Genomic DNA, 18997 nt, shown 5'->3' with positions numbered 1-18997 from the left:
GAATTTCTTTTTGATATGAGAAATATATATTATTCTGAATAAGCTACGTTCTCACACATATAGTAGGCCTATTTCTACATTGATGTATAACTTGAATCGGTGGTGTAGGACCCGTGATCGATGATACTCTTCAATGTATCAATATTTTTAATTATTTCATGTTATTATATTATCAATCTTGGATACTTTATATGTAATTATATATTATTATATATCATTTTCTGGGACTAACCTATTAACCCAGTGCACAATGTGAGTTCCTATTTTTTGCGTGTTTTTGACCTTGTCGGAGAAACAGTACCAAACGAAGTCCAAACACGATGAAACTTTACACGGGTTATTTTTGGACATAAAGAGACACTCGAAGCTTCGGGGGGTAGACGATCCACGAGGGAGCGACCCACATGGCGTGCCTTGGAGGGTAGGGCGTGTCGTCCAGGTTCGTGACTCCCCCGCGCGCCCTCCTTATCTAGTTACACTTCTATATATTCTCAAATACCTCAAAACCAACAGGGAGACACCCGAAATACTTTGCCCACTACCGCAAGCCTCTGTTCCACAGCGATCCCATCTGGAGGCCTCCACCGGTAATCTGCGGGAGGTGGAATCGATCACATAGGCCGTCTACATCAACCTTGTTGCCTCCATGATGATGTGTGGGTAGATTATCACGGACCTACGGGTCCATAGTTAGTAGCTGGATGGCTTCTTCTCTCTCTTTCATCTTCAATACAATGTTCTCCCCGATCTCCTTGGAGTTATATCTGATGTAATCTTCCTTTGCGGTGTCTTTGGTGGGATTCAATGAATTGTGGGCTTATGATCGGATTATTGCTTGAAAGTAATTGAGTCAAATCTGAACTTTATTATGCATGATTGTTATAGCTTTCTATTTCTCTTTGATCTATCTGTTTGGTTTGGCCAACTAGATTGATTTATTTTTAGTGGGAGTGGTGCATTGTAATGGGTTCAATCTTGCAGTGTTCTATATCCAAGTGACAATATGGGACAAGACAAGTATTTGTATTGTCGCCATTAAGGATAGAATGATGGCTTTATTCATACTATTTGGGTTTACTTTGTCTACATCATGTGACCTTTCTCCAAGCATTACTCTGTTTGTTATTAACTTAATACCTAGATAAGCAAGCATAGAAACGCTCTTGAAGTGGAGTAATAGTAGTAGATGCAGAATCATTTCGGTATACTCGTTTATGTACATGATGCATATATACATGATCATTATCGTGAATAACATTATAACTATGTGTTTTCTATCAATTGCCCAACAGTAATTTGTCTACCCATGGTATGCTATGTGTTCGAGAGAGAAGTCTCTAGTGAAAACTATAGCCCTTGGGTCTACTTAATCATATTGCTAAAAACCTAAACACCTTGCTGTAATTTATGTATTTTGTTTTTACTTTTATTTTTATATATCCATCACTGTTAGAATTAATCCTTACAAGTAACGCGTTCAAAGGGATTGACAACCCTCTCGCTCATGTTGGGTGCAAGTGTTTGCTTTTGTGTGTGTAGTTACTGAAGACAGGAATTTGCGTGGTTCTCCTATTGGTTTGATAACCTTGGTTCTCACCGAGGAAAATACATATCATCTACTATATTGCTCCACCGCTCCACTTAGGGGGGAAAACCCAATCAGCTCACAGATAGCAATTGACACTATGTAGATCTAGCATCCTTCATTAGCATCTGCATAATCTCGATCCTAAGGTGCCTACCGTCATGCAACATAACTCATATGAATGAACATTTCAAGTGGATGGAGTTTGAGCATCTCATAAGCGTAGCGGGTGTGCACATCAATGTTGGGGAGACTAAAGTAACTTCACCACTCCGTGAGAGAGATGCCAAAATTTTGGTCCATGAGGCAGAAAGTGATCCGCTCTCCTTCCCTTGCGGCGTTCAACCCAAGTTGTGTGAGAGATTACTAAGAAATTCAAGCGTCAACTCATGATACATTGTGAAGTTTTGAAACACAAAGTGTTGCAAATCCACGTTATAACATAAAAAATTGAAATCATTACCAATGCCAAGCATGTCTATCGTGGACAGACATACCCACTTTGATGCTTCGTCTTTCTCTTGTGAAGCACTCAGTACTTCTTCTTGCATCACAGATGATGAAGTTGATCCCCTATGAATAAAATTGTTGCCTACACGCAACTTCATCGGGTGCACGAGCGATGCGAGCGGACCTCCTCGTAAACATTTAATCAAATTAAGTTTACACTCGAGTAGAATGATGCACAAATGAACCTACGTGAAAGATAAGATCAAACTCCAATTGAACACCAACAAATTCATGCTCATCTAAACTTTGGATTAAAAAGTATGCATAACCTAGCATGGCTTATGTGCTTAGCATTGCCATGAAACCGGGTCTGGATTAATATCGGCTTTAGATTAAAGCTCCACTTGAACACCAACAAAATCTCCAAGTCGGTCTCGGTCCCACCGAGACTAACTCATTCGGACCCGCCGAGACACTCAAGATAGAAGCCATTGCATAAACCCTATAAACTCGGTGCAATCGAGATGACATTCGATCCCACTGAAGTGCATGTGCCAAACGTATGTTATCCATTGTCCTCACTTCGGAACCTCCGAGTGAAACCAATCAGAATTACCGAAGTGAGGAACTGCTTAGGTCATCACATATCGGTACCACCGAGTGGATCAACCCAGTCTCACCAAAACATTTAACGTTCGAATATTTTGCACTACTCGGTGCCTCCGAGATTTCATATCGGTTCCATTGAGTTGGGAGGAAAGTGTGTAATGACTAGATTTTTGGCGATGTCTATGTATACCCCTCCACCACCACCTACTCCCGAAGAGAGCAACCAAGACGAAGCATGCACCTCCCATATCCATTTTTTGAGGGAGAACCACATACACTTGTGTTGAGACCAAGGCATTCCACTCCAACCATATGATCCTTGATTTATAGCCTCCTCAAGTTTATTTCCACCCAATCCTTTTCTTCTACCAATTCAAAATCTATGAGAGGGTCATTGAGTGTTGAGGAGACTATCTTTTGACGCACATGAGAAATGAGTTCATCATCAACACAACATATATCACCTTTTGGAGAGTGGTGTCTCCTAGATTGGTTAGGTGTAACTTGGGAGCCTCTAAATCTTGTGGAGTTGAACCAGGGAGTTTGTAAGGGCAAGGTGATCACCTACTTCATGAAAATCTACCCAAGTGAGGCTAGTACTTCATGGACATAAGCCGTGGTGGAATAAACAAGGTTACTTCTTCGTGGACCCTTCATGGGTGGACTCGCACAACTGTTACCCACTGTGGATTGAAGTCTCCATCAACATGGACGTACGATAGAACAACATTATGGAACCATGGCAAAAATCATTGTGTCTTCATTGTGTTTGATTTCTCTAATTCCTCATTTACTTCCATATGCAATGTCTCTACTTTTCGTTGCCCACTACATAGAAATGCGTGTGTACAATGTTGGTTGATCCGTGCAAATCACTAAAACGTGCCTACAACTAAAACTGGGAAAAGGTTAAGTTTTTATTTGGTCAAGTTGTCTACTTACGAAAGTGCATTTAATCCCTTGGTGGTTTTGGTAATTGATAACAACATATATCTCATTGAACTAATATTTCTATCAAGTACATTTCAGAGAAGTTCAATGATTGGCATGGCTAGGATGTGTGATGTGGAGCCCCTATGATGCAAAGAAAACATATTGGCAAAAGCTTCAGGACTCTATATTATTTTAAGTGATCTTGATCACATTAAGTCCATGGGAAAGTCAATACTATTAAAAGGGGATGAGGTATTGATGATGATCTGGTTGCTCAAGTGCTTAGAGATTGGCCACAAAAAATACTCACCCACATTCTCGCATAGTTTATGTCCAAAACCCTAAAACCAAATCAGTCCTAGTGAAATTTCCTTTCGGTGCCACTGAGTCACCTATTACAAAGCCCTTAAGCCAAACCCTAACTTTTCGGTGCCACCGAGACTGCGTTCGGTGCGACGAAAAAGCGGTGACCAACTTGCTCGAGTCGTTTGTATTAATCTAGGAATCTTCAAGATGAAATGATCGGAAACTTTGAGTCATTGGGAATGCTCAAGGTGAACCGAATCGGTCTATTCGAGTTGTTTGTTTTGGTCCCACCGAAAAGCCAAAAGTTGCAACCTTATGCACTAATCGCTACCACCAAGTTTTATCTTTGGTGTGAGCGAGTTGGTACATAATGTTGTAATTGTTGTTTGTGAAGGTTATATATATATACCCTTTTGTTAGATCTTATTTCTCTGTATGTGGTTTTGGTAATTAATGACAATCCCTATGGACTAATAGTTTCATTGAGTTATATTCTAAGGATTTCTCCATAGGCACTTCTTGAAGTCCATCTGTTAGTTTCAAGGAGTTTATATAATGACCAAGGTGGTATTCAAAGTATTATCCAAATATTGGTCATAAATATACAAGGTTGATAAAGACTAAGCAAAGAGTAAATCAAGATTATCAACACACAAAGTGTACAATATGTACCAAGAAGTATCAAGTGATCCCATGGTATAGTAAGCATTGTCCATAACGCTTTTGTGTACTAACCCATGGTCTTTGTGAGAGTTCTATGTGGGGTTAGGTGTGTTTCCATAGGTTTTTGGCAAGAGGAAGATCTCATTCAACCTATGAAGGATGACATCAAGTGGTGATCGCCATAAAGATTGTGGTGTGCAAGTTCAAGTGGAGCATCGCAAAGATATCATGCTTGAAGCTTGCCGTCCATTGTGGTGGCAATGGACTTGTGAAGATGTGCTGAAGAGTGGCTCACCCATAGTGACTATGGGGGAGCAATCAAAAAAGGTGGTCCATCTTGAGGAAGCCAATATCATCATCATCTAGCTCAAGAGGACTAGGTTTAAGGTATAGGTTTGCCCTGCGTGCTTAGGATTTAGACCGGCGGACTGGCCTCTCTGCTGAGTCTAGGTGGGGCTGCGACGTGTCGATATTCCAAGGCCGGGCATGACCCAGAAAAGTGTGTCTGGCCAGAGTTTTATCGAGCGTGACGGGGAATATGTTGTGCACCCCTGCGGGAAGAACTTATCTATTCGAATAGTCGTGTCCACGGTTACAGGACGACTTGGAGTTGTGCCCCGATCTTATACAACTACAACTGTTACTTAACTGGAATGTTTGCTCCGGGATTGCTTCCTCGCAGGGAGTCGAGGAAGAATATCTGGGTGTGACCTCATATTAATATTGATGCAATAATATGACTATTAATTGTGTTACCTGTTCTACTCTCATTTGTTACTTCAAGACCGTTGAAGATGCTAGTCTTCGATAGGACTAGGCCTTTCCCTCTCTTCCTCGCATTGATGCAGTCAGTCCACATATAAACCCCTTCCTTGATACTGATGCATATTTAGCATAGTTCTGATGTTAGTCTTGCGAGTACTTTGGATGAGGACTCACCGTTGCTTTGCTCCCCCTTTGTCCCCTTGATCTGTTGCTGCGACCAGATGATGGAGCCCAGGAGATGGAGTATCCCGCCGACGACGACTGCTACCCCGACGGTGCCTACTACCACGTGGAGGCCGCTGAAGGCCAGGAGTAGTTAGGAGGCTCCCAGGCAGGAGGCCTCGCCTCGTTCGATCGTTGTATCTTTTGTGCTAGCCTTCTTTAAGGCACCCCATGTTTAATGTCTGTAGTTAGATATTGTTGCTTCCGCTGACTCGTGTGTTTATCGAGCTTCTGTATTCTAGCCCTCGAGGCCCTTGGCTTGTAATATGAAGCTTGTATGTTTTTATGTCTAAAGTTGTGTTGTGATATCTTCCTGTGAGTCTTTGAGCTTGGTCGTACGCATTTGCGTGTATGATTAGCATACGATCAAATCGAGGGCGTCACAAGTTGGTATGAGAGTCGACTGCCTATAGGTAGCCCCCTTTCCAACTCCTTGGCCGAAGTTGAGTCTAGTGCTTGAAAAACTTACTAACTTTTATGTTGTGGCTTACGGGCCCACAACTCAATCAGGTGGTATTAGTATCTTTTGTTGGAGAACGTCGCATGGGAAACAAAAAATTTCCTGCGCGCACGAAGACCTATCATGGTGATGTCCATCTACGAGGGGGATTTCAGATCTACGTACCCTTGTAGATCGCATAGCAGAAGCGTTAATAAACGCGGATGATGTAGTGGAACGTCCTCACGTCCCTCGATCCGCCCCGCGAACCGTCCCACGAACCGTCCCACGATCCGCTCCGATCTAGTGCCGAACGAACGACACCTCCGCGTTCAGCACACGTACAACTCGACGATGATCTCGGCCTTCTTGATCCAGCAAGATAGATGGAGAGGTAGATGAGTTCTTCGGCAGCGTGACGGCGCTCCGGAGGTTGGTGGTGCTCTTATCTCAGCACGGCTCCGCCCGAGCTCCGCAGAAACGCGATCTAGAGGGAAAACCGTGGAGGTATGTGGTCGGGCTGCCGTGGAAAAGTTGTCTCAAATCAGCCCTAAAACCTCCGTATATATAGGTGGGAGGGGAGGGGCCTTGCCTTGGGGCACAAGAGGCCCCAAGGGGTTCGGCCGAAGGGGGGGGAGGAGGATTCCTCCTCCAATCCTAGTCCAACTAGGATTGGAAGGTGGAGTCCTTCCCTTCCTTCCCACTTCCCTTTTTTTCTCTTTGATTTTCTTATCTCCTGTGTAGGGGCCTCTCTGGGCTTGCCCACCAGCCCACTAAGGGCTGGTGCAGCACCCCTAAGGCCTATGGGCTTCCCCGGGTGGGCTTTCCCCCCTGGTGAACATCCGGAACCCATTCGTCATTCCCGGTACATTCCCGGTAACTCCGAAAACCTTCCGGTAATCAAATGAGGTCATCCTATATATCAATATTCGTCTCCGGACCAATCCGGAAACCCTCGTGACGTCCGTGATCTCATCCAGGACTCCGAACAACATTCGGTAACCAACCATATAACTCAAATACGCATAAAGCAACGTCGAACCTTAAGTGTGCAGACCCTGCGGGTTCGAGAACTATGTAGACATGACCCGAGGGACTCCTTGGTCAATATCCAATAGCGGGATCTGGATGCCCATATTGGATCCTACATATTCTACGAAGATCTTATCGTTCGAACCTCAGTGCCAAGGATTCATATAATCCCGTATGTCATTCCCTTTGTCCTTCGGTATGTTACTTGCCCGAGATTTGACCGTCAGTATCCGCATACCTATTTCAATCTCGTTTACCGGAAAGTCTCTTTACTCGTTCCGTAATACAAGATCCCGCAACTTACACTAAGTCACATTGCTTGCAAGGCTTGTGTGCGATGTTGTATTACTAAGTGGGCCCCGAGATACCTCTCCGTCACACAGAGTGACAAATCCCGGTCTTGATCCATACTAACTCAACGGACACCTTCGGAGATACCTGTAGAGCATCTTTATAGCCACCCAGTTACGTTGTGACGTTTGATACACACAAGGTATTCCTCCGGTGCTAGTGAGTTATATGATCTCATTGTCATAGGAACAAATACTTGACATGCAGAAAAACAGTAGCAACAAAATGACACGATCAACATGCTACGTTCATTAGTTTGGGTCTAGTCCATCACATGATTCTCCTAATGATGTGATCCCATTATCAAGTGACAACACTTGCCTATGGTCAGGAAACCTTGACCATCTTTGATCAACGAGCTAGTCAACTAGAGGCTTACTAGGGATAGTGTTTTGTCTATGTATCCACACAAGTATTGTGTTTCCAATCAATACAATTATAGCATGGATAATAAACGATTATAATGAACAAATAAATATAATGATAACTAATTTATTATTGCCTCTAGGGCATATTTCCAACATCTTTTACTCCTTTTCTATATTGTGGGTTCTCCTCTCTCTTCTCTTTCGGGTTAAATATTTTTACTAACTCTAACTCTAGGTTCGCGTAAATACTTCCTACCGGAGAACCCCGCAATTCCAGACGATGGCTTGATTCCTCAAAAGACTCCGAAGATACTCTATGATGTTCTCTTAGAGCTTGTGCTCATTGCTTCTGCAATTTCCCTTCCTCCGTCAACCCTAATGGATGACTACATACAAATGTCGTCCATACTTTCTTTTCCAATTGCTCTTGTTTTACGAGATGCAACGAATTATCTTATCGAGGATTTGTCCATCATCAGTTGTCATGGGTTTTGAAAGTTCTTCGAATTGGTATTCGATCTTTCGGAATCCCGAGTAGCCTATTGCTCTTGACCTTCTCACCTGCTTGCATTATGGTTAAATCCATATGTCTAGCCGCATTCACTAAAATCATTTGTGATTTTCATGTGATCTTATTGATTCTGCCTTTGTGTGAATGCTTCTGCCTTTGTGTGAATGCACACAATCATCTGTTGATACTCATAAATTATCTTTCCGGCTGAGACGTCCTTCCAGACAGAGCTCGTTCTTGACAAATCAACTTTGGTTGGTTGTCCATCTAAGTCCATTCAACTTACTTGTATTTGATCGGGGCATCTGATTATGATACACCAACCTGGAAATCCTAATTCCTTTGGTAATTAAGTATCGATATTTTTCAGATATTCTATAACCCAAGGCGTTGCATCATATCTCCCTCCGATTGAGTACCGATACTCACATCAGGTCCTTTGTGGACTGCCAGACCCATTGCTGGGTTATTATCTGACGACATCTTTTACATTCAAAAAATTATTGAGATATTGTTCCCCTGATAAATAATGCCATTGGTAAATTGTGTCTTCTCCCTTTGATAAATTGTATCCTATGCTTTTGTCGGCCATGCTCTGTTGTCAAGCATTTGTTAATTACTCTTGAAGTTTGTGGTATAGGTTCCTAAGATTCCCCGATGGGTTGAACCTATGCCTTCCTACATCATATGATCTGAAGAGTTTTCACGAGTCTTCTCTTCTCATGTTTTGCCCGATATTCCTTCAAAACTGAAACCTCATCAAAGGCGAGGGGTAAATTTAAGGTGATGCATTGATGAAGTGGGAGTCGACCTTGAACTTGTGTTCATGCCCATGGAAACGACGTTGATCCTATCATAGTAACTTCTCGTATCAATAATCATTTGTTGTGTGATTTGATCTTGCATCTGTGATTTGGTACTTTGTAACTGTGGTTTAGACCATGATTGTTCTTCTTTGATCCCATATGTAGACAAATTAAAGTGCTTGTCTTCCACAGATCAATACACCAGTCTAACCTCTATTCTGATGTACCTCCGAGTATTGTCCCTGGTATCTCGAGAATATCACGGGGCTACATAACTTATGAGCTCCTCATCAACTATGATATTTTGATTAATTCCAGTTTCCTTGTGTTTGAGTTGTTGGACACTCAAGGACACTAATAACTGAATTGAGTACGCATTGCAATTCAACAACTCTTAAGTAATATTCTTTGTTTACGAGTTTGTACTTGATCTTGTCATTCCAAGCTGATTAAGCTACATCATGATTGTCATGCTAAAGCTTGACCATACTATCTATGTCCTCCATCCCTGGAACACCATTCCAACTATGCGTTAAGCTTATGTCAAGTTTTCAACGTCATGTTGGTTGTCTTGGAAGGCAATCTCAATTCTGAACTAGCATCCTTACCTGTGGTTCCGACAATCTTTCGCTTCATCATTCCTTGTTTGATGTCGTCGCTGAACGATTACATCTTCATGAAACTTCCCGACAAATGTGTCGTGATCAATCATCAGCATTCCGAACTCTTCCATGGTATCAATCAGATTCTTGATGATAATAACTACCATCCTTTCCCCTCGATGATTTGTGTTATCATCGACAAATCTTGTTGCCTCCCCTCCAAACACAAACTTGTTCATGTTTTGTGTTGTCCCTTGTGTTCCTTGCTATCCAGTTTATGTTATCTTCTACCTTGGAGTATTACCATCTTTATGTCAAGAATGTTGTGAGCATCATTGCACCTCTTAAGAATTCTTGATATAGTGATACTTCTCGCCATGACCGTTCATTCTTGGTCCCGTGTTGTTTCAAACCGGAATACCAACAAGTGAACTCTGATGTGTGTTTCCAATACTTTTGTCAACCCTATTGCTTTGAGGTTAACAACTGGTTGTTTCATTCTTAGTGTGTTGGTTGTTGACTCACCATTCTAGCATTGGTCATGTTACTCATTTTGTGTTTCTGAGTGCACCCTTCGATCGATGTTTAATTGTTATTGTTCCCTCGAGCATACATCATTATATCATTTGATTTGACAAATGCTATCTCCTTGATCTTAATTTTGGAAATTCATCTCTGTCGAAATCTTGAGGGATTATTGCCGAGCTCATCTGCCACACCCTCAACTTATTCATGGCTCAGGTTCAAGCTTTTGAAAGCATTATCTTTGTGTCTAGCTCATGAAGGGTACATTTGATAGAAGAAGTGTATTCAAGGTTCACGCGCATTCTTGCCGTGGTGAATATGAGAAAGCTTTTTATTCGCTTTCTCTCGGGTTATCCCAAATCATTCACACATGTGTGAGGTGTTATATGTTTTGAAGATTTGCTATCTTCACTTCATATAACTTCTCTTAGCACGCCAAGCCACTAACTGATTTGATCAAGGAAAATAAGTTCCTTCCTAAGAACTAGTCCAGGCTTACGCAAGGACCCTGATATCCTTGATGGTGGTTCTCAAATCAGAACTTGGTTGCATTGTATTGTAAGAACTCCACGTGGGCACGAATGTCTTGACATTGTGTTCTTGTGTCTTACAATCCAACTCATAATCCAATACTTCCTTCCGTAGTTCATATCCTGAGGATCTTGCATCACCATCTTGTCGATTTTTTTCCCCATTTTCTTCTCAGGCATCCCGAGCCTGAGGTGTCCTGACACCAATCAGATCTAAATCTCGGGCAGATATGATAGTTGGAACATTTCCCTATAATTATAACTTTGGTATTTATACGTGGTACGGTGATGTCTTGTCTGGCACACCGGGCCGAAGGACCTATTGTTATAATTTCTTCCATAGGTTAGGTTGGCCATTTTACCAGAGCAAATTGTATGACTTATTTTATAAGTTAATTTTGATGAATCCTTTGTGTACCCCAAGGTCCAACCTTTATCTGATGACCATGTCGATGCTACCTCGAAGCACGAATGTGGTACTTCAATTATCAACATGAACATTGTTCCTGATCAATTATCCAAACCGCATGGTATGGGTAAACATCACGATTCTTCTTGCCTCTTTATCTAAATGGTTATGTACTTGATGACCTATCACGTATACCATACACTATTTTTCCTCGGGAATGGTATACTTTAATACTTGTGTGTGCAAACACGTTTTCCTTCCCATTGGTCTGTTTGACCTTTCTCGTGGCATAACTTATCTAAGAAGTGTTAATTCCCTGCTTAGGTAATAACCTCGGTATACAACTGTGTCAGTAAGACCGTGGATAACATTCCGGTAGCCGCCGGTGGACGAGAGCCATGCGTATTGGTCCGCCTTGTTTCAGCGAGCATGAAAATAGTTCTATTCGTCCCCCGCCCTTGGTACCGATGTTGTTGCCAACATAGCTGGCAGGTTATCCTCTGACATGTCTTGCTACCAACACCATACAAGATATCACCCCTGTGCCTACTCTCGGCCCACATGGTGGACCCATAACCCAAAGTTCCACAAGATCGAAACCCGATTCTCATGTACATCTTTTTGACTCCAAAGTATCCTTTGCACTTGGCTTCGTATGAAATTCTAGAGCCATCGTTCAATGGACGATCACTCTTCGGTCTGGATATTATCCAACATGCTGAAGGTCAAGTCCGCATTATCCATGAGGATCTGAAGGCTGCCCAGTCTCGTCAGAGGAGTCAGTATGATCGTCATCATCAAGATATGGTCTATCAAACTGGCAAAAAGGCTTATCTTCGTGTCACACCAATGAGAGGTGCACACCGTTTTGGGATCAAGGGCAATTTAGCTCCTCGCTATATTGGCCCATTCACGGTTCTCGAACGACGTGGAAAATAGCTTATCAATTGGAACTACCGGCGAGCCTTTCTCAGGTTCACGATGTCTTCCATGTGTCTCAGCTCCGCCGCTGCTTCAAGGATCCTATTCGAGCAGTGGATCATGATATGCTTGAGCTGCAACAAGATCTCTCTTATAAAGAGCATCCGGTCCGCATTCTCGATCAGGCTGAACGTCAGACTCGTCGCAAAGTCACCAAGTTCCTTAAAGTGCAGTGATCAAATCATTCTGAAGATGAAGACACTTGGGAACGGGAGGATCATCTTCGTGATGAATACCCCGAGCTCTTTCCTTCTACCTCTTAATTCTCGGGACGAGAATTCTTGTTAGTTGGGGAGAGTTGTGACATCCCCGGATTATGCTACACTGATCATTGTAATTAAGCATAGTGATGACCATGATCAGTGCCTAATCATTTTGCTAAACAAAATACGATCAAGTTGAAAATTCATTTCTCTTTCCAAATTCCATTAAAAAGGGGCATTAAATTTATTGTGATAAAATAAATCCTCAAACATCATGGAAAAATGTTGCACCTATTATGAAAATTTCAAAACATTTAATGTTAGGGAAAACAACATCACCTTGATGTTGGTGTGGACCCCACCTTTAATAACATCACCAATTTGCAATTTAAATTGCTATTAAATTCAAATATAAAATGCAAAAAGTTCCCAAAAATGCCCAAGGTGTATGTGGCCATGTGGAATATTGCAACGTATTTTATGGACCAAGTGGAACATTTTTGCTGAAGAGAATTATTGCAATAATAATAATAATAATAAATGAAACTAAAAATAAAACAGAAAACAGAATAAAAAACACACTAACCTCACCCCGTGGCCGGCCCAGCTGGGCCTTGGCCCACCTGGCCAGCTCCACCTGACATAGTGAAAGTGCATGCTATGCCCCTAATCGACTTTTGGTGTTAATGACAACACAAACATAGGAAACTAATTCTGTTTGTTGAGTGTATCTGAGGATGGCAAGTACTTTAGTAGATTGAGAATTATGTGCCAAAGGTGGTCTGAGAAGATCGGGATTTATATTTCAAGAAGGCTCGGGATTGAGAAAAGATGATGTAGACTATCCTTTTGAGTTTACTATTATTGAGTATAGGGATCGCACACTATTAAGAGGGGATCACAGGTTTTGCGATGAACTTGCTCATACCACATCTTCACTATCCTACCCAATACCACATATTCTATTCTCTGCTCCTATCTCAAAACAGGTCTATTGCCTCGGACTTCCGGCTCCCTCCGGACGTCCGAGGGCCGGACGACCGACGGGCTTCGGAAACCCGGAGCCCTCCACCAGAAGTATTTGAGTCATATAACTCGGATTTCCGGCTCCCTCCGGACATCCGAGGGTCGGACGTCCGACCAGCTTCGGAAATCCGGAGCCCTGCACCAGAAGAACATGAGCTCTATAACTCGGATTTCCGGCTCCCTCAGGACGTCCGAGGGCCGGACGTCCGTCCCCTTTGGGAAATCCGGAACCTCCCACCAGAAGAAGTTGAGTCGAATAACTCGGATTTCCGGCCTTCTCTGGACGTCCGGTCGCTGTTCAATTCACAGTGTTTCCAGTCATATCTACAGCCCTCGGACGACCGACCCCTGTCGGACGTCCGACCCCTTGCGAACGCCCGGAGTTCCGTAAACTGCCGGACGCCCGGACCCTGTGTGATTTAAAGTGTCCCCAACGGCTGTTTTAAACTCCCCACTATATATACCCATCTCCCACTTCGTGAGAGGGTGTCCAACACAGCTAGAACACATCCAAGAACACCTTTCTTCTCACTCACTCTTGTCTACACCAAATCTTAGATCCCAAGAGCATTTGTGAGTCCCTTTGAGTGTTGTTCCAATCAAAAGATAGATCGTCTCCTTCTCCTCCTTCCCACCAAAGTGATTTGTGATTTGAGCAAGTTTTGAGCAATCCCCGTGATCTTGTTACTCTTGGAGGTTGGAGACTCCTAGGCGGTAGGAGTCTTCGGAGAGGAATCAAACCATTGTGATTTCCCCCGGAAAGTTTGTGAAGGTTTGGAAGCCACCTCAAGGCTTACCACTAGTGGTTGAGAAACGCCTTCGTGGAGTTATCTCAAAGGGAGAATAGGGTGAGCCTTCGTGGCGTTGGTGTGCCTTCGTGGTAACATCCGCCCCTCTAACGGTGACGCAGCTTCCCTCCAAGGAAGTGCACATCGGGATACATCCTTGTCTCTCTTGGAGTTTCGGTTATTCCTAACCCTAACTCTCTACTTGTGTTAATCCTTATTACGTACTTGTATTTGATTATTGTTTACTGCTTGCCTTACTTCACTCTAAATAGCTTACTCCTTGTCGTAGCAATTATTAGGCCTACACTCATATTCCGCACTTTTGCCTAAAATTGCTAAGTAATTATTAAAATTTGGAACTGTACCTATTCACCCCCCTCTAGGTCCATCTCGATCCTTTTCAATTGGTATCAGAGCCTCGTGCTCTATTCTTGTGGCTTAACCGCCCTAGAGCGAGATGGACAGGATTCCAGCTACGGTAGCTCCAGTGCAGAGGGACGGGACTTCCACGGAAGTCAAGTCTTTCACCTCTGAGGACCTGGAACGGGCCCTTGCCAAGCAAAAAGAGGAGCATGATGCTTATCTTGAGGCCTTGGTCCAAATAAGACTGGCATCACTAACCACGGGGACAACCTCGTCCCCAAGGGCCTCAGGGCCACATGTGCACGGTTCTTCATTTGGCCAACAACCTCCGGAAAGGAACCAAACCAGCGTTCCATGGCTTTATGCTAGATCTCAAATTGAGAAACCTAAGTACAATCCTGGAGGAAAACCTCCCTTGCTTGATGACAATTCCGATTTTGCTTTGTGGAGAGTTGGTATGCAGGATCATCTTAGCTACGCCAATGATGAGATGTTGGACATCCTCGAGCATGGGTACAATCCTGTAGATCCAAGGTGCCTCACTCCCAGAGAAACTTATGACAAGCATCTCAATGACACTGTGATCATGTGCATAAGAAAAGGAATGAATGACAAGCAACGGAGACCTTACATTCACATCACAAGTGCCAAGGAACTGTGGGATAGCATTATAAGGACCAAGACCGGTACCTCCACTCTTCGGCTTGCTCAATATGAAATTGCCAAGGGGCAATTACAGAATTTCTGTATGGAAAAGGGTGAATCTCCCAAGCAACTACTAGAACGGCTCATGACTCTCGCCGCAGACATTGAGTCATGTGACTGTGACAAGACGCAAGATGGTTTCAATCTGACCAAGAGATTTCTCGTGGACAAGTTACTTCATGCTCTTGCTCCGTATCACCATCAAATGGTATGGGACATGAGGCAGCACCATGGGTTCAAAGAAATGACTCCAGATGACATCATATCCACTTTCCAATTATTTGAAGAGTCAAAGGAAAATGCAACAAAGCACCTTGCCATGCATGGCACTTCAACATCAAAGATCAATCTTGCTTTGAAAGCCAAGCATGAATGTGACGAAGAAGAAAGTGAAGAAGAAGAGGGTGATGATGACTGCAAAGATGGTGATGATGTTGACTCTGATGAAAGCCCATCTTATGAGGACATTGCTCTCTTCGTAAAGAAGTTCAGTGCAGGAAAATTCAAGGGAAGATTCCCAAAGAATAAGGTAAGGAAATGCTACAACTGTGAGGAAACCAACCACTTCTCCAATGACTGCCCTTATGAGAAGAGAGAAGACAAACCAAGGTTTTCAAAGACCTTTGTAAAGAAGAAGTTGCCAAACCCTATGAACTCCAAGCTCAAGAGCACAGATGGAAGAGCAATGGTTGCACAAGAAGAATCATATCCAGAAGATGTTGGTGGAGTTGCCGGAGTAGCTCAGGATACACAAAACACCTTGAGGCTAGTCAACAAAAGTGGTGATGTAGTTCATTACAACTATATGAAGGATTACAAGGGCAACGCTCACAAGTGTTTGATGGCAAAGACTGCCATGGGAGATGAGGAAGACCAAAGCTCTCATGATAAGGTTAAGGTAACTCCACGGTTAAACTCCTTCAGTCTAGCTTCTACCCCATCTGATGAGTATCTTGATGCGGAAGATCACTATGAGGATAATGACTTAGATCATCCCATGTTTGCTAAAATAAACAAATTTATGTGCTCTCTTAAAGGAAAGAAGCTCACTATGTTTCGCATACTTATGGAAATGGTGAGTAAGCACTCCAATACCATCAAGGAACTCGAAACCCTCGTCACTGAGGAGAAGGAAAGAAATGAAATCCTTGAGCAGAAAGTCCTGTATGAGGAAGCACAAAATGATGCATTATGCTCAAAAGTAGGTGACAACCTTGATCAACATGCTAATGATCTTGCCTCCTTGAAAAAGGCTGAATCTGTGTGCAAAGAGTTACTAAATGATAAAAACCGACTAGTGAACTCTCATGCTTCCCTTTATAAGGACTGTGAGCGTCTATCTTTGTCTCTCAAAGACAAGGAAGAGAAACTCACTGTTCTTACAAAGAGCTTTGAGGCACTCAAGGTTACTTATCTTGACACTTTAGCTAAGGCCTACTCCTCACCTATTATTAATGTTGATACCTGCACTACTAACTCTAGTAGTGAACTGGCATCTATCCTTGAGGAAAACTGTTCGCTAAAGGCACAGCTAAACAGAGGTCTCATGACATGTGCACAAGGACAAAAGACTCACAATGAGATCTTAAGTCGACACAATGGAGGCCTTGCCAAGGAAGGGCCTGGGTTCAACCCAAGCACCGCCAAGAAAAGTGCATCTCCCCTCAAGTATACCACTCCGCTTAAAGAGATATTTGTACGAGAGGGACACAAGGAGAAAGGTAAGGTTGTGAGTGGGTCAGCCACTAGGGGTTCGCCTACTCACAACAAGACAACTGAATTCATGCCTCCATCCTATGTACTACGCAAATCAAAGGAAGGAGAGGTTTATGCTAAATTTGTTGGTCCCCGTAATGCATTCAGATTTTATGCTATTTGGGTCCCTAAGACTCTTGTAACTAATGTGAAAGGCCCCATGACGAAATAGGTACCTCAAACCAAGTCTTAATTCATTACAGGCTGTTTTCTCCGGAGGAGCCAAATGGGTGATCGACAGTGGATGCACCAATCATATGACCGGAGATAGTAACTTGCTCTATGACTTCATGCAAGCCATTCGACCATACATGAGCATTGTATTTGGTGGAGGGTCGAAAGGGCAGGTAATTGGGTTGGGCAAGGTGGCAATCACCAATGACATGTCTATTGCAAATGTCATGCTTGCCCAATATCTTCAATATCATTTACTTTCAGTTCGCCAATTGGCTTCCGTTGGTTATGACACATTATTTGGACTAACGGATGTGAAAGTCTTTAAGAGAGACACTCTCGAAGTGGCCTTTGTTGGAGAGTTGGATGGCAACCTTTACACGATTGATTTCTCGAAAGAGAGCACCTTCCATACAACTTGTCTAATGGCCAAGGCTGACATGGGATGGCTGTGGCATCGCCGGCTCGCCCATGTCGGCATGAGAAATCTTCAAAATCTCTTAAACGGCAATCACATCCTTGGACTAACAAATGTATCTTTAAATAAAGATTGTGTATGCAGTGCATGCATATCTGGGAAACAACATCAATCAAAACATCCACCCAAGAACGTTGTATCCACTTCGAGGCCGTTAGAGCTCCTTCATGTGGATCTGTTTGGGCCTCCTTCATGGGCAAGTCTTGGAGGGAAAAAGTATGGCCTAGTCAGTGTTGATGATTACTCAAGATATACATGGGTGTTCTTTCTCAAGTCCAAGGACGAGACGAAGATCACCTTCATTGATTTTGCCAAACAAGCCCAGCGGAAGTTTGACAAGGACATCAAGGCAATAAGAAGTGATAATGGCTCTGAGTTCAAGAACTACACCCTAGAAGAATCTCTTAGTGATGAGGGAATTGAACATCAGTACTCCGCACCTTACACCCCTCAGCAAAATGGTGTGGCAGAAAGGAAGAACCGGACACTTGTGGAAATGGCAAGGTCCATGTTAGACGAATACAAGTCACCACATAGTTTTTGGGCTGAGGCCGTCAACACAGCATGTCATGCATCAAACCGGCTCTTCCTTCGATCAATATTGGAGAAGACTCCATATGAGCTCCTAACTGGGAACAAGCCCAATGTTAAGTACTTTCGTGTGCTTGGATGCAAGTGTTTCATCCTTAACAAACGGGAATGGTTAGGAAAATTTTGATCCAAAACAACTGAAGGGATTTTTGTTGGCTATGGATCAAACTCTCACGCCTACAGAGTCTACAACAAATCCACTGGATGTGTTATAGAAACCTGTGACGTGACGTTTGATGAATTTAACCGCTCCCATGGGGAGCAAGTTGATCTAAATGATGCAGGTGAAGAAGACTCCACACAAGATATCTTGAACATGGGTGTAGGTGCACTTCTTCCCATGGAACAAAGACCCCATGATGATGATGAAGATGATGAGAGTATTTCCCATCCTCAAGATAGTTCACTGCCCGTACCTCCACAAGATACTAGCACACATATCATGCCAGTTGTTGAGGATCAAGTGGGAGAACATGTCTCTCACTCTGATCACACTCAAGAACAAGTTGATCTTCAAGAGCTAGACCCAAGTATGGGTATGTTTGATGATGAACCTCAACAGGTGCAACGCGAAGAGGAATATCTTCCTCCGCACATAAATGATCCATATGTTGAGGACGTTGATGATGGAAACAAAGTCGAACCTCGTGAAACCCTGACCTCCATCATGCCATGTGTGGCCGGTCGTGTTGATATTGATCAAATCCTCACCGGCGTGTCGGAAGGTAGAGTGACTCGTAAACAATTAACAAACTTTTGTGCTCACTTTTTTGTTTGTCTCTAGTACCGTGCCACACAGGGTTCAGGATGCATTGTGTGACAATGAC

The sequence above is a fragment of the Hordeum vulgare genome, chromosome 4H, assembly GCF_904849725.1.
Source record: "Hordeum vulgare subsp. vulgare chromosome 4H, MorexV3_pseudomolecules_assembly, whole genome shotgun sequence".
NCBI classification, from domain to species: domain Eukaryota; kingdom Viridiplantae; phylum Streptophyta; class Magnoliopsida; order Poales; family Poaceae; genus Hordeum; species Hordeum vulgare.
Note: the sequence above shows the minus strand (reverse complement) of the source record.